Raw genomic sequence first — 25,314 nt, 5'->3', positions numbered from 1 at the left:
TGTTATTATTGTTATATTGTTAAATGAAAAATAGTCTAAATAAAATTTTAACGGGTCGATAACCAGTATTATATTATAAATTTTTGAGTTGTTTATAGTTTTAATCATGAGCAGTGGAGTGCCAATCGAAAAATTATTCTTGTCTGTGCTTTGTTGCATTAATAGATTGTCACTAAGCACTACCTTGATCTATACCTTTCTTAAATAATCAAATGCTAATATCTCAGAAAATAATATAACACTGGTTAGAGACTCATGAAAATTTTATTTAGACCATTCTCTATTTAATAGTCAAAGAATAATAATAGGTTATCATTCAACTTTCGAAAGTTACCTTAAAATCTACCCTTAGGAAAAAATTACAAAGAGAACTATTTTTAGCATAATAAACATACAATAAAAATAATTCTATGTAAATTTTTGTCAAATAAAAATTTTTACAATTAAAAATTAACTCAATTTAATTATATGTCAAACTTTAAGATTAAAGAGCCAAATATTAGTAAAGTCCAATAGAATCAAAACTTTGCAAGTTATTTGTTTGAATACAAGTAAAAAAAAATTCCCTAATGCTCTTTAAAATTTAGAACTTGAAAAATAAAGGTATACAATAGACTATTTTGCATATTTTAGGTAGTAACATTGAACCCAAATGACAATAAAAATCTCATAAGATATTTGATTAATTTGAAAAAACATATTTATGACGAATGTTATTATTTAACAAATAATTGTAAAAATCTATATATTTTTGTATATTGTTGCGTTTTTTAGGTGATGATGATTACAGCATAATTTTAATAGTATAAGGGACAGGGTACATCTTAATAAAACAGAATTAGTTGTTCTTAACGATTTTAATATCGCTAGAAATATATTACAAAAAGTCACACTAGGTTTATCTCAAAAGGATATAATTCAAAATTTTCCATTTATTAGATAAATTATAGATGTAAAAAATTATTTTATTTAAATTTTATAGTATTCATGTTTTTTTAGCAATATAATTTAATATTTTAAAATTAGAATAATGTGTAATCACTAAATTCAAACATTTATCGTATCGTATTGTCATTGCTTAAGGTTTATTTAAATGTCATTAATTCATTTTGAAATCTGTGTTGTTCACATATTTGTATAAATATTTAAAAGACACGTTAAATAAAAATGATATTGATTATATCATTTTTTTGTGCTTAAAATACCGTTTCAACAAGAAAATTTAAAAAAACTAATGTAGATAAAAATTTTTAAAAAGTTAACCAGAAAATAAAAAATAAATCATAAAAAAATAGAGTTAAAATGAATTGCCTATCTCTGTATGTAAACATATAGCAGTATCAAGCAGTTTTAAATAACCCTATTCAAAAATTTTCACTCCTAGTTTTTTTATTAATGTTACATTTATTTCAAAATGAAAAGTTCAAAAATAGTAATTAACATTTACTGAAAAGAAATTATTATAGTAGCCTCCAAGAGTTAAATTTCACATATCAATACTCGATTTTTAACTTTACAATAAACATTGTATTAAATAATTTTTAATTACACTAATGTAATTTTTAATAGTTTGCCAATTATAAAATAAATATTACTTTAACGTGAAATAAAAAAAATGTATATAAATATATTAGTTTTAGTCATTAGTGAGGTGGACATAATGCCCATGCTATCTGACCTGTTAGTCCAATGTACACACTTCATACCGTATGGTCTTGATTCGGTTTACACACCTAATTGTTATCACCGAAGTATTATTACATTATACCTATAATTTATGAAGGGTAGACTTTCAAGTTACCCCTGTGGATGACCATAGATACCTGTCTTTCTGGGGAAATTAAGTATCTCTCTGGATCTTAGGTTTTTAATATCTATTTTTTCAGGAAATAGGTTACTCAAGTAGTTTGATGTTTGTGTGGACAAGGCTTCACATCTACACATTATGTAAAATGGTGATTCTGATATCCTCTTCGCTTAAAGATGATTAAGCAAGTGACCATGTTCTGTCAGTAAACCAGTCAAAGTCCATAGAGGATCCCAATGGTCACTTTACCTTTCAGCTAACTACTCTGTGACAAGTTAGCAACCCTTTCACTTGTTATGGCTGGTTTAGGAGGGCTTATTTACTGTTAGGAACTAGTCAGGTGTCCCTAGACTTATTGCGTACGACTATTAATTTCTTATGTGATTAGCATTTGCTTATCAAACGCGATTTTGTTTTATTTTATTTTATTTTTATTCATCATGGCAGAAGGACTTAGCAAACTCCCTACTCAACCTCCAGATCGTCTGGGTATAGGTACTCCTTCATCTCCTGCTTATGAAAATAATGAGAGAAGTGATAGTAATAGTCAGCAGTTACAGTTACGAAGTGACTGATAAAGAAGAGAGAACTTTTCAAGAGAATGAAAGCTAGAGATGAAGATACTAAAAAGACTAATGATAATTATCAAAACCTTATTAATGAAATCCAAAATAGATTAGATATTCAAAAAGATCTCCTTCATCCTAAATTGTTCGAGAAAAGAAAGTTAGTGCAGAACGTCATGATTGTCTTGTTGAACACATTGGTATAATTTTTTAGGTGAAAATGAATTTATGACCTGTCAAAATTTTGAAATTGCAAAATACCAGTATTTTATAAAAATATCCTTGAAACTTATGTATTTATACTAAAGACTTGAAAATTTCATCACTTTTTCATTATGAGGTCTTCTAACATGTTCAATAATAAACATTAGGACTTTTTAATATTTAATGTATTTTTTATGTAATTTTGAAAATGCTTTTTTTTTGTTTTTGTAAAAAAATGATATTTTGAAAATCAAAAATTGTTGATGATGTACAATTTTATTACACATGTTTACTTTCTATGGTAAAAATTTCACCTTTGGTATTTTATCGAAACGAACATAAAATTGGCTTTGAAAAATTCTATTTTAAATTTATTATGTTGTGTTTGCGCTCAGCAAAGTTTATCTTTAAACTGTGGTCACACTGAATGGTCACCCGTTACTTCTCTTATCACTGGTGAAATGAGTCGGCCAGAGTAGCGTTATACGCTTCAAAATCTACTCTCGACATTCGTTTTTGGATTGCCAAGCTGTCCACTAGTCGTTGGTGAAGATCTCAATTCGTAAATAGTCGCCATTGTGTTTGTAAAAAATTAATTGCCAAAATTTTCTTGGACTTTTATCGCTGTCATATTGTTGACAAATTTGTAACGGTAATTCACATTATTATTTTAATTTGTAGGAAACATTGCTTACAATTATTTCATAACTTAAAATCTTAAATCAAGTTTTAGAAACCTCGTGGTTGATTTCAAATTTCTTATTAAATATTGGTTTATTGGTAATATAAGATAATTATTACACATTTGTTGTTGTCATATCAAGAGATATTGTAATAGTACATTAAGCAGACAAGTCAAAATCTAAAATTAGTGTTGAAATCAGTCACTAGAGTTCTAAGACTTCTTGGAGGTGGGTGGTAAAACTTTATCCAGTTGAATCTCAAAATTGTTTTACTTATTGACAATATGTCATGTAAAACAACCTATAATTATTAAAATTCATTGTCGATCAGCCGCTAAATTCAAATTTTTGTTCACCAATTTTGTCTTTACTCATATTTGTAATCCCTCAACTTAAACTTATTTGCTTTCTCAGAAACTATCTAGTTTCTCAAATTAAAACCATCACACTAAAACTCACAAAATTTAAAATTTGTAATGGATCTCATTTTGGTACCTTATATGACATAGTTATTAATAAATTGCCCCTATTAGTTTCTTTTTTTTTTTTTGTACATGTAGTTTAGAATTAGCTTATACCTTGAAATCAAATGAGTATCAATTCTTTGAGCTGACAATTCATTAATTTTGAAACATTATATTAAAAAATTTAGTTGTAATGCACACTTTTAAACATGTTATGTATATTTAATATATTGTCACATATATTTACACTTGTTGCTTAAAACCTCATATCAGATTGTAATTTGTTACTAGTTTATAAGTCTATTAACCTACTTGATTTTTTGATTGTATGAGTGGGTTGAAACAATAGTTTAGTAATCATTTTGTAAATGCATGTTGTTTCTAGTGTATGTATCAACTATTTCAGTTGTAATCATAAAGTAACCTTGTTGTCATAAATGTAGTTATTTACCTAGTTGTTGTCAATAAGAAAATTATTTACTTGTAAGAATAGAATTAAAAATCATACCTTTAGTTAACTTACTTCTAGCTGTTGTCATTTAAATTTACCCTCTACACAGTCCACTAAGAAAATACAAAATAAATTTGGTAATTGCATCAGTACCATATATTGGTTCTACTATTAAAAAATTATACAATTGTTCACTCAGCGTTGATTTAGCTCAAACAGTTAAACTTAAATGTTCAAGTAGTCTGTCGGTTAATGTAGTGCGCTTACATGTTGTAAATTATTGCAAGCACTTAATGTTTTATTATTTTTATAACTGAGATTTTATTCATAATTAAATTGGTTTTAAAGTTTAGTCCATTATTGTAATATTTATGACACGTGGATGTTTTATGCATGTTTTAACGTATATTATTAAAATTTATGTTATCGCATCTAAATTGCGATAATGTCAATACATAAAAACCCAGCATAGGTGGGTCACGGCACAGTGGTGACGTGGTATAGATGGATCAAGTATAATGATATCTGACAGTGATTAAAATCACTATAAAAAAAAAACGCTTCGATGCAAATCTTTAGATAGTGTTTAATTTTAAAAAATTGGTGGATTATTCCAAAAGCTACATGATCTGCTAGTTCATTATTAATATCCTAATTAAGATAAAGTATGTCGAATGAAAAAGGGATTATTAAAAAATATTATTTCTCATAAAAAAATAATGTTGATCCATACACTTTTCAATATGTCATTGCATTATAAAGTTAAAAATGTAAAAAATAAAATCGAGAATTTTCACACGAAAATAGCATTCGATAGCCATTTTCACTATGAAGACAAAAAGCAGAGGTCAAATTTTTTTGCATAATAAAGAACATTACATTTGCTTTAATTTAAGATATATATAAAAGTGTCAGACTTTCCGGAAGATTTTCAAAAGTTAAGTTGTAAAGTTCATTTTTTGTGAAAAAGTTGTCATTTTAAATCCTCCCCTGTGGCCAGAAAAAAGGTCAAATTTACAAAAAAAATATACCAAATAATAGGTAAAGACATCAAGCAGCTATAAAAAAAAAATTATATTGATATGTTCATTTTTGAAAAAGTTACGGCAGTTTTTAGTAAAAAAAATTGAAAAAATTTCGAAAATTAGCGATTTTTAAATTTGTAATTTTTTTGGAGGTTTCCCCCATTTACGGGGAACGAGGGAAATTTTTTCAATTTTTAAGGGTAATGTCTTCGACTAGATACGATTTGTGATCTTTTGACGTATCGTTGAAAGAAATTCGTTCGGTGAGAGCTGAGAAAAAGTGGTAACAGACAAAAAAAAAAAAAAAAACACATCATAGTAAAACCAATACCTTCTCAGCTTCGCATCGAAGCTAAAATCTAATTTATATTTCATAAAAAACATTTTTTTAGATTTAATAATTAATATTTACACTATTACAGTATAAATTGTAATATATTATATGTAAAATTACACAGGTACAATTTAAACATTTGAATAATTTTTTTTCTTAAATTGTTATTTTCGTAAGTAAAAAAATCATTGTAATGCATTTAAAAACTAAACTAATTTTTTGTTTTTTTACCGGCATAATAGTAAGTCCATTCAATTTTTTATTTATTCATTTATTAAATATGATAAATTTATATTTAAAGAGCGTGGGACTTAACGTACGTCAAATAGACCTTTTTGAAAAATTGATAATGGATTATGAATGTGGTCAATCCATTAGAATAATAAAACATGCATTATTATGTCATGAAATCCAAGAGGAGTACAATGATTATAAGGTTGAAGGTAATTTATAATTTATCGAGAGTAACTTTTCTACTAAGTTATGAATGTGCAGATTCCATCGCAAGTTTTTATCAAATATAATATCTAAATATCGGGTGCTCTTTATTTTTTAATAGTTATAGATTTATTTATATCATTATAACTGTTACCAACATCATTTCTATGAATTATTAAGGGGTTAAGATTTTGAGACTTTTATAAATTGAAAATTTCATAAACATAGTTTTTTCTTCGTTAAATGTTAAATTTCTTTCACATACACATTGATTGACTTTGTTTAACCCAACAGTTGATTTTTTATGAACCCCCTCCCATGACAGAATAGACAGGTATCGTCTGGAAATGAAACAACTAACCCATCGAAACGTAAATCACTAACTAGATTTATATATAATAGAAATAAAATTGGGCCTAACACACTTCCCTGAGGGACTCCATATTCTACAAAACCTTCATTACCTATTTTATTATTTATTATAACCAGGGCTCGGGACTTATAGCATTTGCTAGAAAATGTTTTTTTTTGCTATTTTTGATGATTTTTTCAAAAAACGCTTATTTTCAGTTTTTTCTGCTTTTTTCGATGATTTAATAAAAAACAAATGCTTATTTCTTGTTTTTTATGTTTTTGTACATTAAAATATTTTCTTTATGACGCAGCCTACCCAAGTTTTTTTTATCGGGTTTTGATAGACCTAATAAGGAAAATAATTCAATTGCCTTCCTTGTTTGAAGGGTTTTGTCTTTATTATCTTATCTATTTGATAGCGAACGCCGTCCTCGCCATCCTTAACTTCTTTAGCTATGGTTGAAGTGTCATACTAGTGTGGTACTTGGTTGATTTCCTTTTTATAATGGATTTCTCGGTAAACAATATTTTTAGACCGCTATGGCATACTGGGACATCAACACAAATTTATATTTAATTTTTCAAAAAATCCATAAACAAGATATTATTTAACATTTCTTGTCATTCAACTTGAAAGTCGAGTCAAACATCATTTTGATTCTTTCAGAAATAATTTTTTGTAATTATTCCAATTCATTATAGAATACAGTTTTAATATCTTCTTTATTATTAATTTTAGAGCAAGAAATTTCATTTATGAGTTTCCAAGTTAATTTAGGATTTTTTGAAACGCTCTTAATTTTTTTCTCGTAAAAATTCATTTTTGCAAGTCTCAAGATTTGTGTATATTTGATTTTATTTTTTTTATAGTGAAGGGATAATTTAGTATTATTAGGATTTGTTTAACATTTTAGAGATAAGGACTATTTATGCCGAGTAGAGCATAATAAACCAGCCGACATCCATTATTTTTCCGTTCATTTTTCTTCAAATAATAATTTTTTTTAATTTATCATGATCAATGATAAAAATTAATTTACTTTTGATAGTCGAAACGGAGTTTATAGGTATAGAAACGCAAGTTGTGAAATGGTCGCTTATATCAGTCTGTAATATATCTGCATTTATCTGTGCAATTAAGTGTTCTTCATAGTGAACAAATATATGATCAAGACATGCATGTTTTTGCCCATTAGGTAACCTAGTATGTAAATTTATGAAATACGCAAACCCGTTTTCTGATAATAAATTGAGATAAACATTATTTGATGTATTGTTCCTAACTATATTAATATTCATATTCACGATAAGCACAGTGTAATAATCTTTTATTTTATTTTCTGTTATAACTTTATTTACCGTATTATTAAAAATATTCACGTCAGTTGAGGGTTATCTATACACACATAATAAAATAATTGGCATACCTAAATTAATAAAAGTAGGTTTAATGATATTGGTTTCAAAAAAATCATATTCAAAAAAGTTGATAATAAAATTGCATCTAACAAAATCAAAAATACCATCATTTTGTTTCCGTTTTATAGTGTAGAAAAATAAATATCCTTCAATAGTATAAGTATTTTGATTCATAGGATTGTGCCAAGTTTCAGTCAATATAATTAAATCCATTTTATCATTATTTGAACCATTTTCTAAAAATAGGAGAAGTTCACCAAAGTTGGAGTATACACTTTTAATATTTCAACACAGAATATTAACATACTTGTTATTTATATTGTTATTAACAGGCAAAAATTCCGTAAAAGATTCAAAGTAGTTTGTTTATAACTAAGATATCCGTTTATATTTACAAAATTCTCCATTTATCATGAAAAACTAAATTTATACAAATTAAAATATAAAATTGTCGAGACTAACTTAATTTAGACAAGGAGTACTTATCATTTATTATTACAGCTTTGCTACTTTCATTATTTTTTTTGTAAAAATTTTAGAATCTCTGAACCAAAACAAATTTGTACTCTGTATCGCGAGCAAAAGCTCTAGTTTTGAAAAATAAATTTTTATTGAATTGTGTAAGACTATCGTTAATAAAAATTTTCTCATCATTCCAATTTGAATTTACTACTTTACCCGTCAGTTTCGATTTTTTGATACAATCCATTATAATTTTCTTGTTTTTAATAGAAGGCAACTCTGCCACTATTTTCCTTGAACTATTTTTAACTTTTGAATGAACACGGAATGTTTTTGACACAGAAATGTTTGCTCCTACTGCTGCTGCGATAGAAAAATTATGTAGCATGATATTTTATTATCCTCTATTTAAGATATTTATATTTTATAGATGGAAATAGTGTAAAAATTTTCAAGATTTTGAATTTTTTGATTAAAGTTAATAAGACAAGCGATGACAATAGAGTAAAATCACATATTAATTTATTAATTTATTTAATAGCCTTTTTATTAAAATAATTTATTAAATTAGCTTTGATTCTTTAGGTGGAAAAACTTGATATAAATAAGGTTGAAATAATCTCAAATATATTCATTAATCTTGACACAGACAACGATTGCGTATTAAATAAGGAACAATGCATTACATTGGTTGATTCTATTGGTTACTATGATTCTAGTAGAGGAATATTCATAATTATTTACATACAAGATACATTGCATAAGATTTTTTCTCTCTACACAAAAATAATACAGTTAATAGTGATTTTGAAAAAATAATAAATAATATCATATATTTATATTCACATCAATGATAACCAAAAAAATTCAGTGTTCCTCACAATCATTTTACATATATAAGAAATCATATTAATTCATTTATTAACACGCTTATATTAGTTTCACATGTATGTTGTTTGTCGTTTGTTGTAAGTTTGTAACTCCACACGGCACGTGATATTATGTCGCGTATCCCGTCGTGTATGACCTTGAGACTAGACTATCGTAACGCATTCACCGCACCCCGCTCACCACTCACCACTAACACATATTTCCTGTATAATTATATTTTTGGTTTTCGTACCCATTTACGCGTGCGTGTCATCAATTATATATATATATAACAAATTTTTATTGTGATTGACACGGCCCAGCGTCGTTTCGTTATACACGATGCCTTGCGATCCATGCCACCTTAATCAGCTGTCGCCCTATTATGAGTATTTGACTGACCAGCATCACGCTTTATACGCCGCGCTGCTAAGTCCAGCAAGTGCCGCACAGCCTACGACATCCCGCCGCTAATGATACCGTTGTCTTCTTCCTGTTGTCAAAATAACAACGTCAACAAACCGATCTGCAATCGCGCACCGCCTCCATCAACGCTGCTAACCTTTTGACGCTCAAGGATCACGCCGTACATCGCGTCGTCGACGCCAGCGAAAGTGCCGCGATATTATGCGAAGATTATATATTCTTACCATCGCCGCTAATATTAATATATATATATATGTTAATATTCATTTATATATTCCTACAGCCGACGCCTCTGCCGCCGTATATGCCTAGTGTATAATGTTCCCCCGCCACGCCCGCCTACAAAACACGGCTATACCTCATGCATGATACGTTAACGTACTTAAGTCGCTTTACATGTATATATATATATTCTAATTACTATTAAAACTTATATATTAATACGCTTTATTCTCATTAAGAGATATATAGGGTATTTATTCCGATTACAAAGGATGATTCCCGTATTGTCATTTTTCGTCACTACCTCCACGTTGCGCGCCTGCTGCTTTCCTTGGATGTGGTAGCCGTTTCTCAGACTACCTCTCCGAAATCGAACCCTGATTCCCCTTTACACGTTACAACCATCATATTGATAGTAACTGCTATCATAACATGTAACTAAAAAGTGAAAAATAAATATAGTTTAAAAAAACTAAAAAACACGCTTTTAAAGAACATCGAACTAAAAAGTTCAAAATAATTTTTATAATAAGCTTAAAACAATAATGTACGAAAAGTACTAGTTTTATCGTGATAAAAGCGTCAGGCGCTCAATATACGAAAAATATAGCACAAAGCACCCACGCTTATATCACAATAATACTAGTACTTTTCGTTCATTATTGTTTTAAGCTTATTATAAAAATTATTTTGAACTTTTCAGTTCGATGTTCTTTAAAAGAGTGTGTTTTAGTTTTTTTAAACTATATTTATTTGTTCATATATAAAAAATCCACCACAGTGGGATCGTGGCATAGTTGGGTCCAGAATAGATGATATCTGACAATGTTTAAAATCACAATCATAAAAAACGCTTCGATGTAAATCTATAGATAGTGTTTACTTAAAAAAAAATATTTTCAAAAAAGTAGGCCAAGTGAAAGCTGAGAAAATAAATGATAAAAAAAAACCACATAGCAAAATAGTAGTTATATGAATTTCTTCTCACGAGAGGAGACTACATTAATGGGATCCTTGATATTTATTGAAGTTATTGAATCTAAATGAGATAAAAATCAAATGAGTTAAGCATTTTATTCTAACTCAAAAAGAATTAAGAAAAAATTTAGTGCCACAGGCATGAAAGACCCAAGTGTTACCGTCTCAGAAACCGTACGTTTCATTCGTCATTTAATAAAAATGGATATTTAGCTAGTTCAAATTTTAAAGTTATTTTTCTCGACTTCAAAGAAACAAAAAAATTTAAATATGTTTAACTATTGTACTATGTCAATTAGATTGATATAATATTTATGAAAATCAGTGTATTCCCCTTATAATAAAATAAAATACAAAACAAAGAATTTTAACACAAAAATAGCATATTTTTGAATAGCTATTTTCACCATGAAGACAAAATATAGTCCGAAATTTTTTTTTCCATACTAAAGTATATTAGATTAGTTTTAATTTTATATATATATTTCAATATATTCAATATATTTTAATTACAGATATGTATTTCCGGAACACTTTCAAAAATTAAGTTGAAAAAGTTCTACTTTCTATATGCATTTTAAAGATTTTAACCCCTCTGTATTAAGGGAATTGGTCCGATTTAAAAACAATGTGTCAAATTAAAGAGGTATATAAATATTATTTCTCATAAATAAATTGTATTGATCTATACATTTTTCAAAAAGTTATAGCATTATAAAGTTAAAAATATGAAAAAGAATTTTTTTACAAAAATCGTATTTTAGTTTCGATACGAAGCTGAGAAGGTATTGGTTTTACTATGATGTATTTTTTTTTTTTTTAACACGCTTTTGTTAGTTTCACATGTACTTTTGTTTGTTGTGAGTTGTTTGTAACTTTCCACGTGCCACGTGTTATTATTCTCGCGTATCCCGTCGTCTATGACCTTGAGACTAGACTCTGTAACGCATTCACCTCACCCCGCTCACCCATGTCCGCCAAAAAATATTTTCCTTTATAATTTTTTTTAATTTTTGGTTTTCATACCAGTACACACGTGCGTGACATCAATTATATAAATATAAACAAATTTTTATTTTGACTGGCCAATACCGCCCGCGTGTAATGCGCCTTACGTTTATATATTTATATAATCCTACAGCAGCTGCCGTCGTTTATACCTTAGGTATAACATTCCCCCCGCCCACAAAACAAGGCTATACCTAGTGTATGATACATTTACGTACTTATGTCGCCTTACTATGTATGTGTATAGTCTAATTACTATTAACAATATATATTAACACGCTTTACTCTCATTAAGAGTAATAGTGTGTATTCATTCCAATTACAAAGGATGATTCCCGTATCGTCATTTTTCATTACAACTTCCATGTTCCGGGAGTGAGTAATTTGCTGCTTTCCTTGGATGTGGTAGCCGTTTCTCAGACTCCCTTCCGGGAATCGAAGCTTGTTTTCCCGTTGCCCGTTACAACCATGCTATTGATCATAACTACTATTAAACATGAAACTAAAAAGTAAAAAATAAATATAGTTTAAAAAAAACTAAAAAAACTTCTTTAAAAGCGTGTTTTTTTAATTTTTTAAAATATATTTGTTTTGTGTCTGTTACCACTATTTCTTAGCTCTCTCCGAACCGATTTCTTTTAATGATACGTCGAAAGATCACAAATCGTATCTAGTCAAAGACATTACCCTCCAAATTGAAAAAATATTCCTTGTTCCCCGTAAATGAGGGAACCCTCCAAAAAAATTACAAATTTAAAAATCGTTAATATTCGACATTTTTTCAAATTTTTATATAGATGAATGATATCATTTTCCTTTATTTGGTATATTTTTTTAATAAATCTGACCCTTTACCTGGCCATAGAGGGGGATTAAAAATGATAACTTTATCACAAAAAGTTAACTTTTTAACTTGACTTTTCAAAATGTTCCGGAAAGTCTGACACTTTTATATATATAACTTAAATTAAAGCTAATGTAATATACTTTATCATTGAAAAAAAAAATATCGGACTTTATTTTATCTACACGATGAAATTGGTTACCAAATGCTATTTTAGTGTGAAAATTCACAATTTTGTAAATTTACATTTTTTATTTATTATTTTTTTTTTATTTATAAGATAACACCCTCGAAGGGCAATGTAGTACAGGTAGTAATATAATAATATAGATACAATTTTAAAAAATTAACAATATACAGTGATACATTTATAAAATTAAGGTGAACAATAATTAGATATTAAGTATAAAAATAATATAAATTAGAAGTAATGAATTATTATGAATATAACATTAAATATTTGTGTTAGAATGAGTATTATTAGTTATTACACATTTTAATTTGTTAGGACAATCATAAAAAAAATCAAAGTTGGAAATATTATTACAAGACATTAACATACGGTTTAATGGGCTATATTTAATGAAATTATTTTTCCCTAGAATAGTAAAAAATAATTGTTGAGATCGGGTATTATAAGCTGGTATTTTAAAACAAATTTGTTCCAGTAGCTCTGGCAGATAATTTTATTATTTAATAGTTTGTATATAAATGTTAAATCAATAAATAGACGTCTTGATTCTAAGGTTGGGATTTGACATTTGATTGCAACATCATTGATTGATTTACCTACCATACCTATTTTGTGAGCTATCATTCGAAAGAATCGTCTTTGAATTTTTTCTATTTTATTTTTGTGGCCGGCTTGAGTTGGGTTCCAAATAATAGAGCCGAATTCAAGTGTAGATCTAACAAGAGCTGTGTATAAGGTAATTAAACAATTGGGGTCGTTAAATTCAGAGCAATTTNCAAACAATTGGGGTCGTTAAATTCAGAGCAATTTCTTTTTATAAATCCTAAATCCCGAATAGCTTTATTATATATTATGTTAATGTGTTCAGAAAAATTTAGATCATCTGACAGTATTACACATAAATCTCGAATAATGGAAACTTTTTGTAGTTTGTAGTCACCAATATTATAGTCAGAAGGTATTCTTACTTTGCGACGACAAAATGAAATAAATGAGAATTTAGAACTATTTATCTCTAAGCCATTTAATGAACACCATTAAAATAGACTATTCAAGTCAATTTGTAAATGATTTATGTCATCTATAGAGTTAATAGTGGTATATAATTTTAAATCATCTGCAAATAATAAGAACTTACAATATTTAAATATTGGGAAAATATCGTTTATAAAATCAAAAATAACAAGGGAGACAAATGACCCCCTTGGGGTACTCCAGATGATATAATAAATTCATTGGAAATTTTATTATTAATATTTACCATTTGAGTTTTGTCGCGGTCGCATCGCGACTCCAGCTTTACCACTGGATGGCGATCGCAGCGCTTTCCCTTTACGTCCGGCAGGTCGCGCCATATGAAGTGGCTGACGGGCGGCTTGAACCGGTCCAGGCCGCCGGCCACTAACAAGAATTAATATTATAACATTAACATTTTGGCTATTGTCTACTTCCTTTGGAAACTGATTTTGTTTTTATGTAATCTTACGGATATAGCAATTGTAAAATATATTTTCACTGATATTTAATCACGGTGTTGTTTATTTATTCAATATAATTACCACCCGAACCACAACATTGGCGCAGTCGAAAAGGAATATTTTTTTTTGCAGACTCAGAAGTTATTAAGGTAAGTGCTCAATAATTACAGCAATTATTATTGGTAGCACCCTTAATAAAATATTTGCAAAATAGAGAACCTACAGCTTTAACTGGCTAAAAGCGTAGTAAGTCCCAGGAAAAGAAATTTTTAAGACTTAATTAGCCATAAGCTTATTAATTTTTGGGGTTAAGGTGTATATAAGCTATGTAGTTAGAGATAGACTTATTATACAGGAGAATTTCCTAACGTGGTTTGTGCTAAAAATATCTTATAGACAAGTCCACTTCCCGATCACGTGATCAGCGCATTAGCTTATCCCCATTGACCTACTTATCTGTTATTATTAGAATATCAGCACTCAATATGTCAGGTAAGAGCATACTTGAGCTGACGATAAGAGAGTTGCAAGGGGAGCTGTCACGACGGGGTCTCGCTACTGGGGGTTCTAAAGCCGACTTTATGGTTCGGTTGGAAGACTATCTAATCCAGGAGGAGGGGGTTAACGCGGCAAGCGTCAAATTTCACCCCGAAAAACCAAGTAATCCTCCTCCTCAAGATGACGATATCCCTAACGGATAACCGGAAGATGACGATCACCGTTCCGAAGACGACCGAGACAGCTGGTCACTGTCATATGATACTTATATGATGTTATGCGGGTACGTCGAGGATAATGCGAAACGGAACGAGGAGCTGGAAGCAATAGTCGCCCAACAGCGCGAACACATTGCTCAGCTTGAGACAAAGTTGAACGACTTGATAAAGCAAGTCAACTTGTCTGCTTGCGAAGCACAGGGGGTACCTTGCAGTACCAACAGGGNTGTACATGGAGTACCTTGCAGTACAAATAGGGGAGCTCTGCCGCCACACCACACGCTTAGGCGAGTTATAGCGGACAGACCCGAAAATTCACTACTCCGATAGGAAGGGGGTGAGCAGATGGCCGTCCCGGAAAATTCCGACCGAGCAGTTCGAGAGGACCCCCCATCCCCCCCACCGGAGCTTCGGACTGAAAATCAATTCTTCGGTGACTTACGGGATACTTCGGCGGAACAATACCGTAGAAATTACTTCTCCGGCGAAAAAATAAATTTGACCCGTGAAAACGGCCGGTACCCCGGGTTACACCGACCGGGACCCCCTACGCCGGTTAAAATTCTGTTTTCTCCGGTGGATTAGACCGGATTTCGGGAGAACAGCATCGGAACAACAAATAGTTCTCCGGTGAAAGTTTTTACTTTTCCGGTGCAAACCAGAGTTTTGCCGTTGAAAGTAACCGGACGACCAAGGACCATCACCAGAACATACAGTTCTTCGGTGAAAATCCAGAAACCTTTGGTCAAAACCAAGGAATTAACGGAGTAGAACGATCCGAAAGTCGTTCACGTCCGGACCATAGGACCAGGGAGCAACGACACGTTACTTTTAACGAAACGTCGTTACTGTCCCACGATAGTCTAACGTTGGCGCGTGATTCTCTGCCGGAGTTTTCCGGAAAGAAACAAGAGGACCCCAACGCTTTCATTGAAGAGGCTGAATTGGTCCTAATCGAAGCGAACGTACCACACCAGAAGTGGGTACGTGTACTGTCGCCACAGTTAAAAGCAGAGGCAGGTAACTGGTGGGGTACTATACGCTGCTTGAACTCCACATGGACAGTGTTCCGACAACAATTTTTGAGGAGGTTCAATAGCATTGCTATACTTACCCAAGTACGCAATGATCTCCACAGTGCTCACCAAGGCGAACGTCAATCCCTAGGGGAGTTTGTAATGTGGAAGAGCCAGCTAGCCCGTCGTCTCGACTCAAGGCTCACAGAGTACGAGTTGGTCGACCTAATCATAGGGCTTATGCGCAGTGACTATCGGGTCCACGCAAGAGTGAGACGCCCGAGGTCAATGGAAGATCTGCTAGAGCTGGCTAGCGACTTGGACGTTGAGGACCTTTCTCCAGAATGGCGGCCCGGTGAAAAGAAGTATTCCGCGGAAGGGAATAGCTTCAAATGGGTAAATAAGAAACTGTCACCGGAGAAAGAGGTTATTAGACCGGAAAAAAGCCCGTCCGGGGCGGCACGTTGTAAAAACTGCAACCGGACTGGGCACTGGTGGGCGAATTGCCCGGAAAGAAAAACGGCGAGTACGGGAAACGGGAAGAGTTCCGGACGGTTCACGGGAAACCGACCGGACAAGAAAAACTAGCCCGCCCAAAGAACCGTAAGCGCAAGCCCGGTACCGAAGTTTCCGACCAGGAACCCAAAAAGGTACCGGGAATAGTAAAATATGCAGCTCGCCGCTATCGAATCCGGAGAAACGGAGTACACACGGAAGAAACGTATGGAAAAAAGAGGAGTTTCGGAAACACAGGAGAGTAGTGCAAAACGTCCTGACCAAGGAACACAAGCGGCTCTCTCCGAGAACAGTTTGCCGAACAAATCTCTGGAAGACCTGGAACAAGACCAGTTAACACATGAGTTGTTAACAGTTCCACAGTCTTTCCCGTTAAAACTTCCGAAGGAGTTGACTCCTATCACTGGTATTGCGCGGAACCGAAGGAAATCTGATACGGACTCACTTTATGACCTCAGGGTCCGAGCCGCAGATTTATTTACCGGAGAAAACTTTCCTAGCAAACAGGGTTATTGTTCAGCGTCCGACCAGGACCCAAGATACAATAAGTTACCCGAGAAAAAGCTGGTGAAAGAAATCTCACAAGGTAATATTACCTCTTCTAACCCAAACACGAACGGTAAAAGAGCTACAACTACCGGAGCACCGAAAAAGTACGATGTGCCACTGCCGGCCATTGAACTTGAGTTTCCGACTAAAGTTGTGGTGGCTCTACTAGATTCACAAGCAACTGGATCTTATGTTTTACCGTGGGTAGCACATGAGTTTGGTAAACCAATAAAAGGAGAGCCGAGTATGGTCACATTGGCTGACAGCCGAACTTTGCAAGTTCATGAGTACGCGGAGTTCACAGCACAGGTGTCTGACATTGAAGTTCAATTCAGAGCCGCGGTACTCGACCATCTTATCGGTGACGTGTTACTGGGCCATGACTTCTTGGTGAAACAAGAAGTGGCATGGGACTACCGAGCATGTACAATCCACATAGGTACAGAAAGAAGAGCGACATTCCGCACACAAATGGGCCTCTACCAATTTAAAGTAATTCCCTTTGGCCTTAAAAACGCCCCGGCTACTTTTCAACGGTTGGTAAACGAGGTTATGCGTGGATATGTCGGTAAATTTGTGTTTGTGTACCTAGACGATATTGTGGTGTACTCAGTGAATATGAAAAAACACCTCAACCACATACAACGAGTCTTGGAACGGTTACAAACACATGGGTTGACAATTCAACCGAAAAAATGCAGTTTCGGTGTAAACCGTATAAATTTCCTCGGACACATAGTTGACCGGGAACCGGAGAAACTAACTGCAATAGCCGAATTCCCCGTACAGAAGAAAATCAAAGATTTACAAAAGTTCCTCGGAGTATGCGGTTGGTACAGTCAGTTCGTGTCGAAATACACCGAACTTACCGCTCCGCTGACTAATCTTTTGGCACATGGAATTAAGTGGCGATGGACGGTACAAGAGCAAGACGCTTTCCAAAAGCTTAAAGAAGCACTTGTCTCTGCACGCTGACTCTGTCCCCCACTTCAAGGACAACCGTTTTATGCTCAAACGGACGCAAGTGAAATAGGAGTCGGTGCCGTACTATTTCAGCGGGAAGAAACCGGCCAGAGAAGGATTATCTCATATATCCCGCTCAGACACGGTATTCAGCCGTAGAACGTGAGTTCCTAGCCATTGTATGGGCCGTTGATCGCTTCCGACCATACCTAGACGGAAAATTTACTTTGCTCACGGACAGCATAGCGCTTAAGTGGTTACACCACACGCGGGACACCAACAGTAAATTGACCCGCTGGGCGTTACAGCTGGGAGCGTTCGACTTTGATATTCAGCACGTGCCTGGAGTTGAAAATCAAGCAGCAGACGCCCTATCAAGAAGCCCTGTGGAGAAAACTCCGGTAGATGAAGAGCAACTAGAAAGAAACTACCATGATCCACCATTGACCGGAGATTTATCCGAACAAAGTCAATTAGGGGCTATAAAAAAGGATATTCACCCGGAGAATATCGCTATCTCCGACATTAGAACCTGGCATGCCGAAGATGTAACTTTGGCCCAGTATGTCCGGAACCTCCGGAGTGACAACCCAATTTACCGGCGCTTACACCAGGAATACCACCTGCAAGATGGTATTTTGCTAAAAGGCCCGGTAAATAACGGAACGGACAGAAAGATTATCGTCGTTCCGTCAGAAATATCAGATCACCTGCTATGGAGGTATCATGATCATGTTTCTGCCGGACATCCAGGTTGGAAAGAAACTTACCGGAGCATCGGTAATCGTTTCTTCTGGACCGGTATGAGAGAGTTGGTACGTCAATATGTCGCAAGGTGTCACGTTTGTGCTTGCGTTAAACCGTTGAACCGGAAGCAAGACGACCCAATGCGACCAAGACAGCCCCGCCAGCCATGGGAGGTTGTTAGCATTGATCTTATGGGGCCATACCCAAGATCTCAAAGCGGTAAGACTTGCCTACTTGTAGCAACTGACTGCTACAGTAGATGGGTAGAAGCATATCCCCTAGGGCAAGCCACCGCTAAGACGATTACCGACACTCTAGAAAGAGAGTTCTTCTCACGTTTCGGCTATGCTAGAGTACTTCTCTCAGATAATGGAACACAGTTCGTCTCCAAAACAATGGAGAAAGCACTGGAGAAGTGGGGCACAGAAGGATGGACAACGCCAATTTACCATCCAAGAGCAAATCCAGTAGAACGCCGAAACCAGGATTTGAAAAAAGGTCTTCGGACAGCTTTGGTTGACAAACCACATAGTCACTGGGACAGCTGTATTCCGAATATACTTTTTTCAATAAGAAATCGTCGGAACAGGCTAACAGGGAGCACTCCCTCTGAGCGGGCCTTTGGGCGAGAAGCCAAAGCACCCGGCGATTGTCTGCTGGACATTATTTCTACGGGTAAAAACCCGAAACAAATAGAAATGACCGGACAGAAAAATATTGTTACCGTAAAGACTCCGGACAATAACAATAACTCCGGTGTGATAACCGAAAACTCCGATGTCTTCTGTAAGAAAACGAAAATTTCCGGGGGGGGAGAACAACCCTCACAAAAATTATGGTTATCTTCCGATAAAAAAGATATTGGTCACAAGTTATCCCGCGAAAATCACCGCAGACGCTTTAAAGAAGGGGATTAGGTGTATTATCGCGCGCATCCCTTATCCAGCGCTGATAAAAAGTTTCACGCCGGCTTTGCCCTAAATGGCTGGGGCCAGTGCAATTAGCCCAAAGGCTAGGTGAGGGAGTGTTTGTGACTAAAGGAAAGCGTCAGTTAAAGCTACATGTCACCGCCATGAAATATGACGCCTCGGGAGGTAATCCTAATAAATTTTCTATTTTACAGCATGTCCAGCAACCAAAGACAGGACGCGGAGCCCCGTTCCTTTCGGCCCTCTCGCCGGCTTGCGGCCGAAACCGCAAATCTCATGCGGCAGCAGGCCCGCAGGTTGATGCGGCAAGCGGCGGCACTGCTGGGGGAAGAATATGAGGAACTCCCAACCTGGACCCGAGAACGAGTCCGTACGGCAGGGATTGGGGAACTTCGGTCCCAACCCCTCTTATGGGCTGCGTTCGATCGGGGTTTAACGGAACGTCATGCGGAACAGGGGGAACCTAGCCGGCGGTCGAACCAGCGGCGACATCGACCCGGCCACACCTCCGCTCGACTTAATCAGCCGGCACAGGGCAGGCTGGAAACAAACCGGCCAAACCACCGCCACAGACAACGGGACGAACATGGCCGGTTTCGACCGAAAAACACCGCGGAAGCGTCAATCAACCCGGTGACCACCGCGACCCCAAGTGGCGTCCGGAGTCAGTCCCATTCCGGCGAAGGTGTGGAACGCTTTGCTGGTAGCGTTCAACCAGTCGTCTTCCTTGGGGACGACCAGGTGGACCCGCAGCACGTAGATGTGGAGTTCCGGTTCTCGGAGGGAATGGAGACCGAAGATGCGGTTCTGGACGCCCCGACCATCGAGGTTCCCGACTTCCCGGAGTTGGAGGACGGGCCAACGGACCAGTTGTCCTAGGCGCTCATGGGCCGACCGGCCGGACTGGGGGGGGAGTATGTCGCGGTCGCATCGCGACTCCAGCTTTACCACTGGATGGCGATCGCGGCGCTTTCCCTTTACGTCCGGCAGGTCGCGCCATATGGAGTGGCTGACGGGCGGCTTGAACCGGTCCAGGCCGCCGGCCACTAACAAGAATTAATATTATAGCATTAACATTTTGGCTATTGTCTACTTCCTTTGGAAACTGATTTTGTTTTTATGTAATCTTACGGATATAACAATTGTAAAATATATTTTCACTGATATTTAATCACGGTTTTGTTTATTTATTCAATATAATTACCACCCGAACCACAACAGTTTGATCAGTAAGATAAGAAGATAGCCATGACAAAATTGGATCACCAAAGCCAAAGTCAGATAGTTTTTTTATAAGAATTGAGTGGTCAACCGTATCAAATGCTTTTTTTATATCTGTATATATTACGTCTACTTGACCACCAGAGCCAACTGTGTTAGCTAAAAAGTTGAAAAATGTTAATAAATTTGTATCAATTGATTTATTTTTGCGAAATTCATGTTGTTCATTTATTAAAATGTTTTTCAATATATCTGATAGTTTGAGCTCAATGAGTTTTTCAAAAAGTTTAGGTAGAACACTTAACTTAGAAATAGGTCTATAGTTATTGATAATGGATCGATCTCCGATTTTCAAATTGGTAATACATAACTAGATTTCCATGAATTTGGGAAAACGCCTGTTTTTAGAGATAAAGAGAATAGTTTGTGTACTGGGTAAGCTAAGGAATAACGACATAAATTTAAAAACAAAGCAGGGATAGAATCAGGGCCAGATGTTGCGTCTAGTTTTAGTTGTGATAATCCATCAAACACATCGCAAATGGAAAGTGAACAAAAATTGATATTTACTAAATTAATTCTGTTCGATGAGATGTTTTGATTAATAACAGAATTGTTTTTATTATAAACTGATGAGAAGTAAGATCTAAACATGTTTTCGATTGATAAGCTATTATCAGACACTGTATTATTATAATGCATCACGTTAGGAATAGTGTTGTCAGATTTGAATTTTTTTATATAGCTCCAAAAATATTTCGGATTGAGAGATAATTGATTTTGTGTGTGATAAGATGATTACGGTAACATTCTTTCATTAGTAATTTACATTTCTTTCTGGCATCGGAAAATAATCGATAGTCATTTGGATCATTTGAAATTTGAAATTTTACTTGAAGAGATTTTTTTGAAAAAATACATTGTTTTAGTTCGGTATTAAACCATATAGGAAATTTTGGTTTTTTTTTATTTGTAAATTTAGGGACATGTTTATTTATAATTTCATATAGTATATTGTAAAATGAATTTATATTTTTATTTATGCATTTTTTGTTTATTAGGTAATCCCAGTTAATTTTGTTTAATTCATAACAAATTAACGAATAGTTAACTATCTTAAAATTAAAGCCAGTGGTATGGGTAGAATTAATATTTACATTAGAACTGTTTAATTCGAAGACTGTTTTTAAAGCTGGATGGTAATTATCAATTGGGACTAAGATGTCGTTAGTTATAGTTACTGTGGCGTTAGAAATATTACTAAAAATCAGATCTAAAAGTGATCCAGAGTTATTGAAGTTGTTGTTATATTGACGAAAATCATTTAATTGGCAACAATCAAAAATTACATCGGCTTTATCGGAATGTACTCCATTAAATACTAGGCCATCACTATCATAACTGAACGTAACATTTGGTAAATTATAGTCACCTGCAAGAATAACTTTTACATTAGGGCTATTAGATAAGATTTCTTCAATTGCTTCAACGTGTTTATTATAGGTAGATAACGGGNGCTTCAATGTGTTTATTATAGGTAGATAACGGACTGTTTGGGGGAATGTAACAAGCTCCAATTATTAGGTTAAAAGTATGGTTTAGTTTTAATTGAATGAAGACATGTTCGATATCGGATAGTGTATTAGACAATCTACTTGTAACAAATTTATTTTTTCTTATACCAATTAAAACGCCGCCACCTCNTTATACCAATTAAAATGCCACCACCTCTTAGATGTGTGCTAGTTATGGAACATCTGTCCCTACGAAATAAAATATAATCATGTAAACCTAATTCTGGGTCTAAAATATTTTCATTAAGCCATGTTTCTACTAAAATAATACAGTCATAATTTAATAATGAAATATTACGTTTAAGTTCCGGTAACTTAGTTCTTAATCCTCTAACATTTTGATAATATAATTTAAATTGTTTATTAGTTTGATTTACATACTTTGAATAATTTACAATGGATGGATATGACCTTCGAGAGGAAATTAGTTTTTTTTGGCTAATTGAGGAGATCCGTTGATGTATTTTATGAACCAGTTTGCTTCGCCCGCATTTCGTTTTTGGATTAACTCATTGCGTAAGTTTTTCATGTACTCTCGTTGCATATTTGTCAAATCTTGGTTGATCCATATGCCTTGCCATTGAGTTTGGTTTCGTAATCGATTTTTAGCTTTGAGGACGGTAGTAACATCTTCTAGTGATGATAGTTTAATTAATATTGGACGTGGTTTAGAATTAAAATTTCCCAGCCGTTTACTTTTGGTAACTGTAATATTTACATTCAAGGTTTTTAATAAATCGTTCACTAAATGGTCCGTATTATCGGAGTTTTCCTCGAGTTTGTCGGGTGCATTAAATATTAATATATTTTTATTTCGACGGAGTCTATCACGTGTTTCGTTAACAGAGTTGTAGGCTGATGGGTGTGTATTTAATGAAAATTTTTCTAAGTAGAAGATTTTATTTTTTTGTGAATCGAGTTCCAATTGTAAGTTTGAATTATGTTTTTTAAGGTAACTTCGGAGTTTAAATTGTTGATGGTATCTTTAAAAGATTTGATAGACGATTCCATTGAAATTAATTTTGTATTTATGCTTTTTAGACCTGAATCTTGTGAAGTAATTAAGTTCCAAACATCTTCTAATGTTATTTTTTTTGTGATAGAGTTTGAATTCGATGAATTTTGTAATTTTTTGATAGGAGTATCCTGTTTTGTTTTGTTATTGGACGAATTATCAGACATAATTAAAAATATTGTGGTTGAAAATTGATTATAAAAATTATATTTATTATATATTAAGAGAAAAAAAAACGTTAAATGCACGCACACACGTCTTACTCGGATATTACGTCAGTATATATTCNACGTTAAATGCACGCTCACACGTCTTACTCGTATAAAGGCCGGTAATGTATTGTTATTAATACATATATTGTAATAATTTGTTATTTGAAAATAATAAAAAAGTAAGTACTATAGAATGTGTGATTATGAATATAGTATGTTGACTGAATATAATTTTAATATGAATATAATTTTTAACTTAATTATGCTATAACTTTTTGAAAAATGTACGGATCAATAAAATTTTTTCATGAGAAGTAGTATTTATATACATCTTTCATTCGACATACTTTTTTTTTAAATCGGACCATATCCCTATATACGAATGGGGTTCAAATCTAAAGAAACGAATATAGAAAGTAGAACTTTTTCAACTTTTGAAAGTGTTCTGGAAAGTCTGACACTTTTATATATATTTTAAATTAAAGATAATGGAATATACTTTATCATGGAAAAAAAAATTTTGGACTTTGTTTTATCTTTACAGTGAAAAATGGCTACCAAATGTTATGTTTGTGTGAAAATTCTCGATTTTATATTTTACATTTTTTACTTTATAATGCTATAACTTATTGAAAGATGTATGAATAAACACAATTTTATTATGAGAAATAATATTTTTTTATAATCCCTTTTTCATTCGACATACATTATCTTAATCAAGATATTAATTAGGAACTAGCAGAACATGTAGCTTTTGGAATAATCCACCAATTTCTTAAAATTAAACAGTTTCTAAAGATTTTTATTCAATTATGCTACGTCATCACTGTGCCACGACCCCTGTGCTGAGTTTTTTTTATTAACTTTGATGACTGTTTTTACCATTAAAACAAAATAAAGTCCGATTTTTTAAATTTAATATTCAAGAATATTACTTAAGCTTTAATTTAAGATATATATAAAAGTGTCAGTATTTCCGGAACACTTTCAAAAATTAAGTTGAAAAAGTTCTACTTTTTATATGCAGTTTTATGTTATAAACCACTCCTGTATTAAGGGAAATGGTCCGATTAAAAAAAAAAAGCAATGTCGAATGAAAGAGGTATAAAAATATCGTTTTTATAAAAAAATTGTATTGATCCATACATTTTTTAAAAAGTTATAACATTTTGAAGTTAAAAATGTTAAATATAATATCGAGAATTTTAACACAAAATTGCATACGATAGACATTTTTACCGTGAAGACAAAATAAAGTCAGAAATTTTTTTTTTTATAATTAAGTATATTACATTAGCTTTAATTTAAGATATATATAAAAGTGTCAGACTCTCCGATACATTTTAAAAAGTCAAGTTGAAAAAGTTATCATTTTAAATCCCCCTCCATGGGTTAGTAAAGGGTCAAATAAATAAGAAAAACTACATCATATGGTAGGTAAAGACATTATGCATCTTTAAAAAAAATTGTATTGATTTGTTCATTTTTAAAAATGTTATGGTAGTTTTAAGTAAAAAAACGGTAGTACAGTGGGGTCGCAGCCCAGTATGGACGTGGCATAGTAGAGACAACTATAGATTTAATCTGACAGTGATTAAAATCACTATCATAAGAAACGCTTCGATGCAAA

The 25,314-nt window shown here is 33.3% G+C and overlaps 1 protein-coding gene across 1 annotated transcript in view; it reads left to right on the top strand.

Moving 5' to 3' along the window:
- LOC126905982 (uncharacterized) overlaps positions 1 to 25,314 on the top strand; it is a 102,837-nt gene that overhangs the window by 56,908 nt on the left and 20,615 nt on the right. The gene's annotated exons all lie outside the window — the stretch shown is intronic.

Source organism: Daktulosphaira vitifoliae, unplaced genomic scaffold (genome assembly GCF_025091365.1).
Source record: "Daktulosphaira vitifoliae isolate Bord-2020 unplaced genomic scaffold, ASM2509136v1 Scaffold_4, whole genome shotgun sequence".
NCBI lineage: Eukaryota > Metazoa > Arthropoda > Insecta > Hemiptera > Phylloxeridae > Daktulosphaira > Daktulosphaira vitifoliae.
Note: the sequence above shows the minus strand (reverse complement) of the source record. Positions and strands in the feature narration are given on the sequence as shown.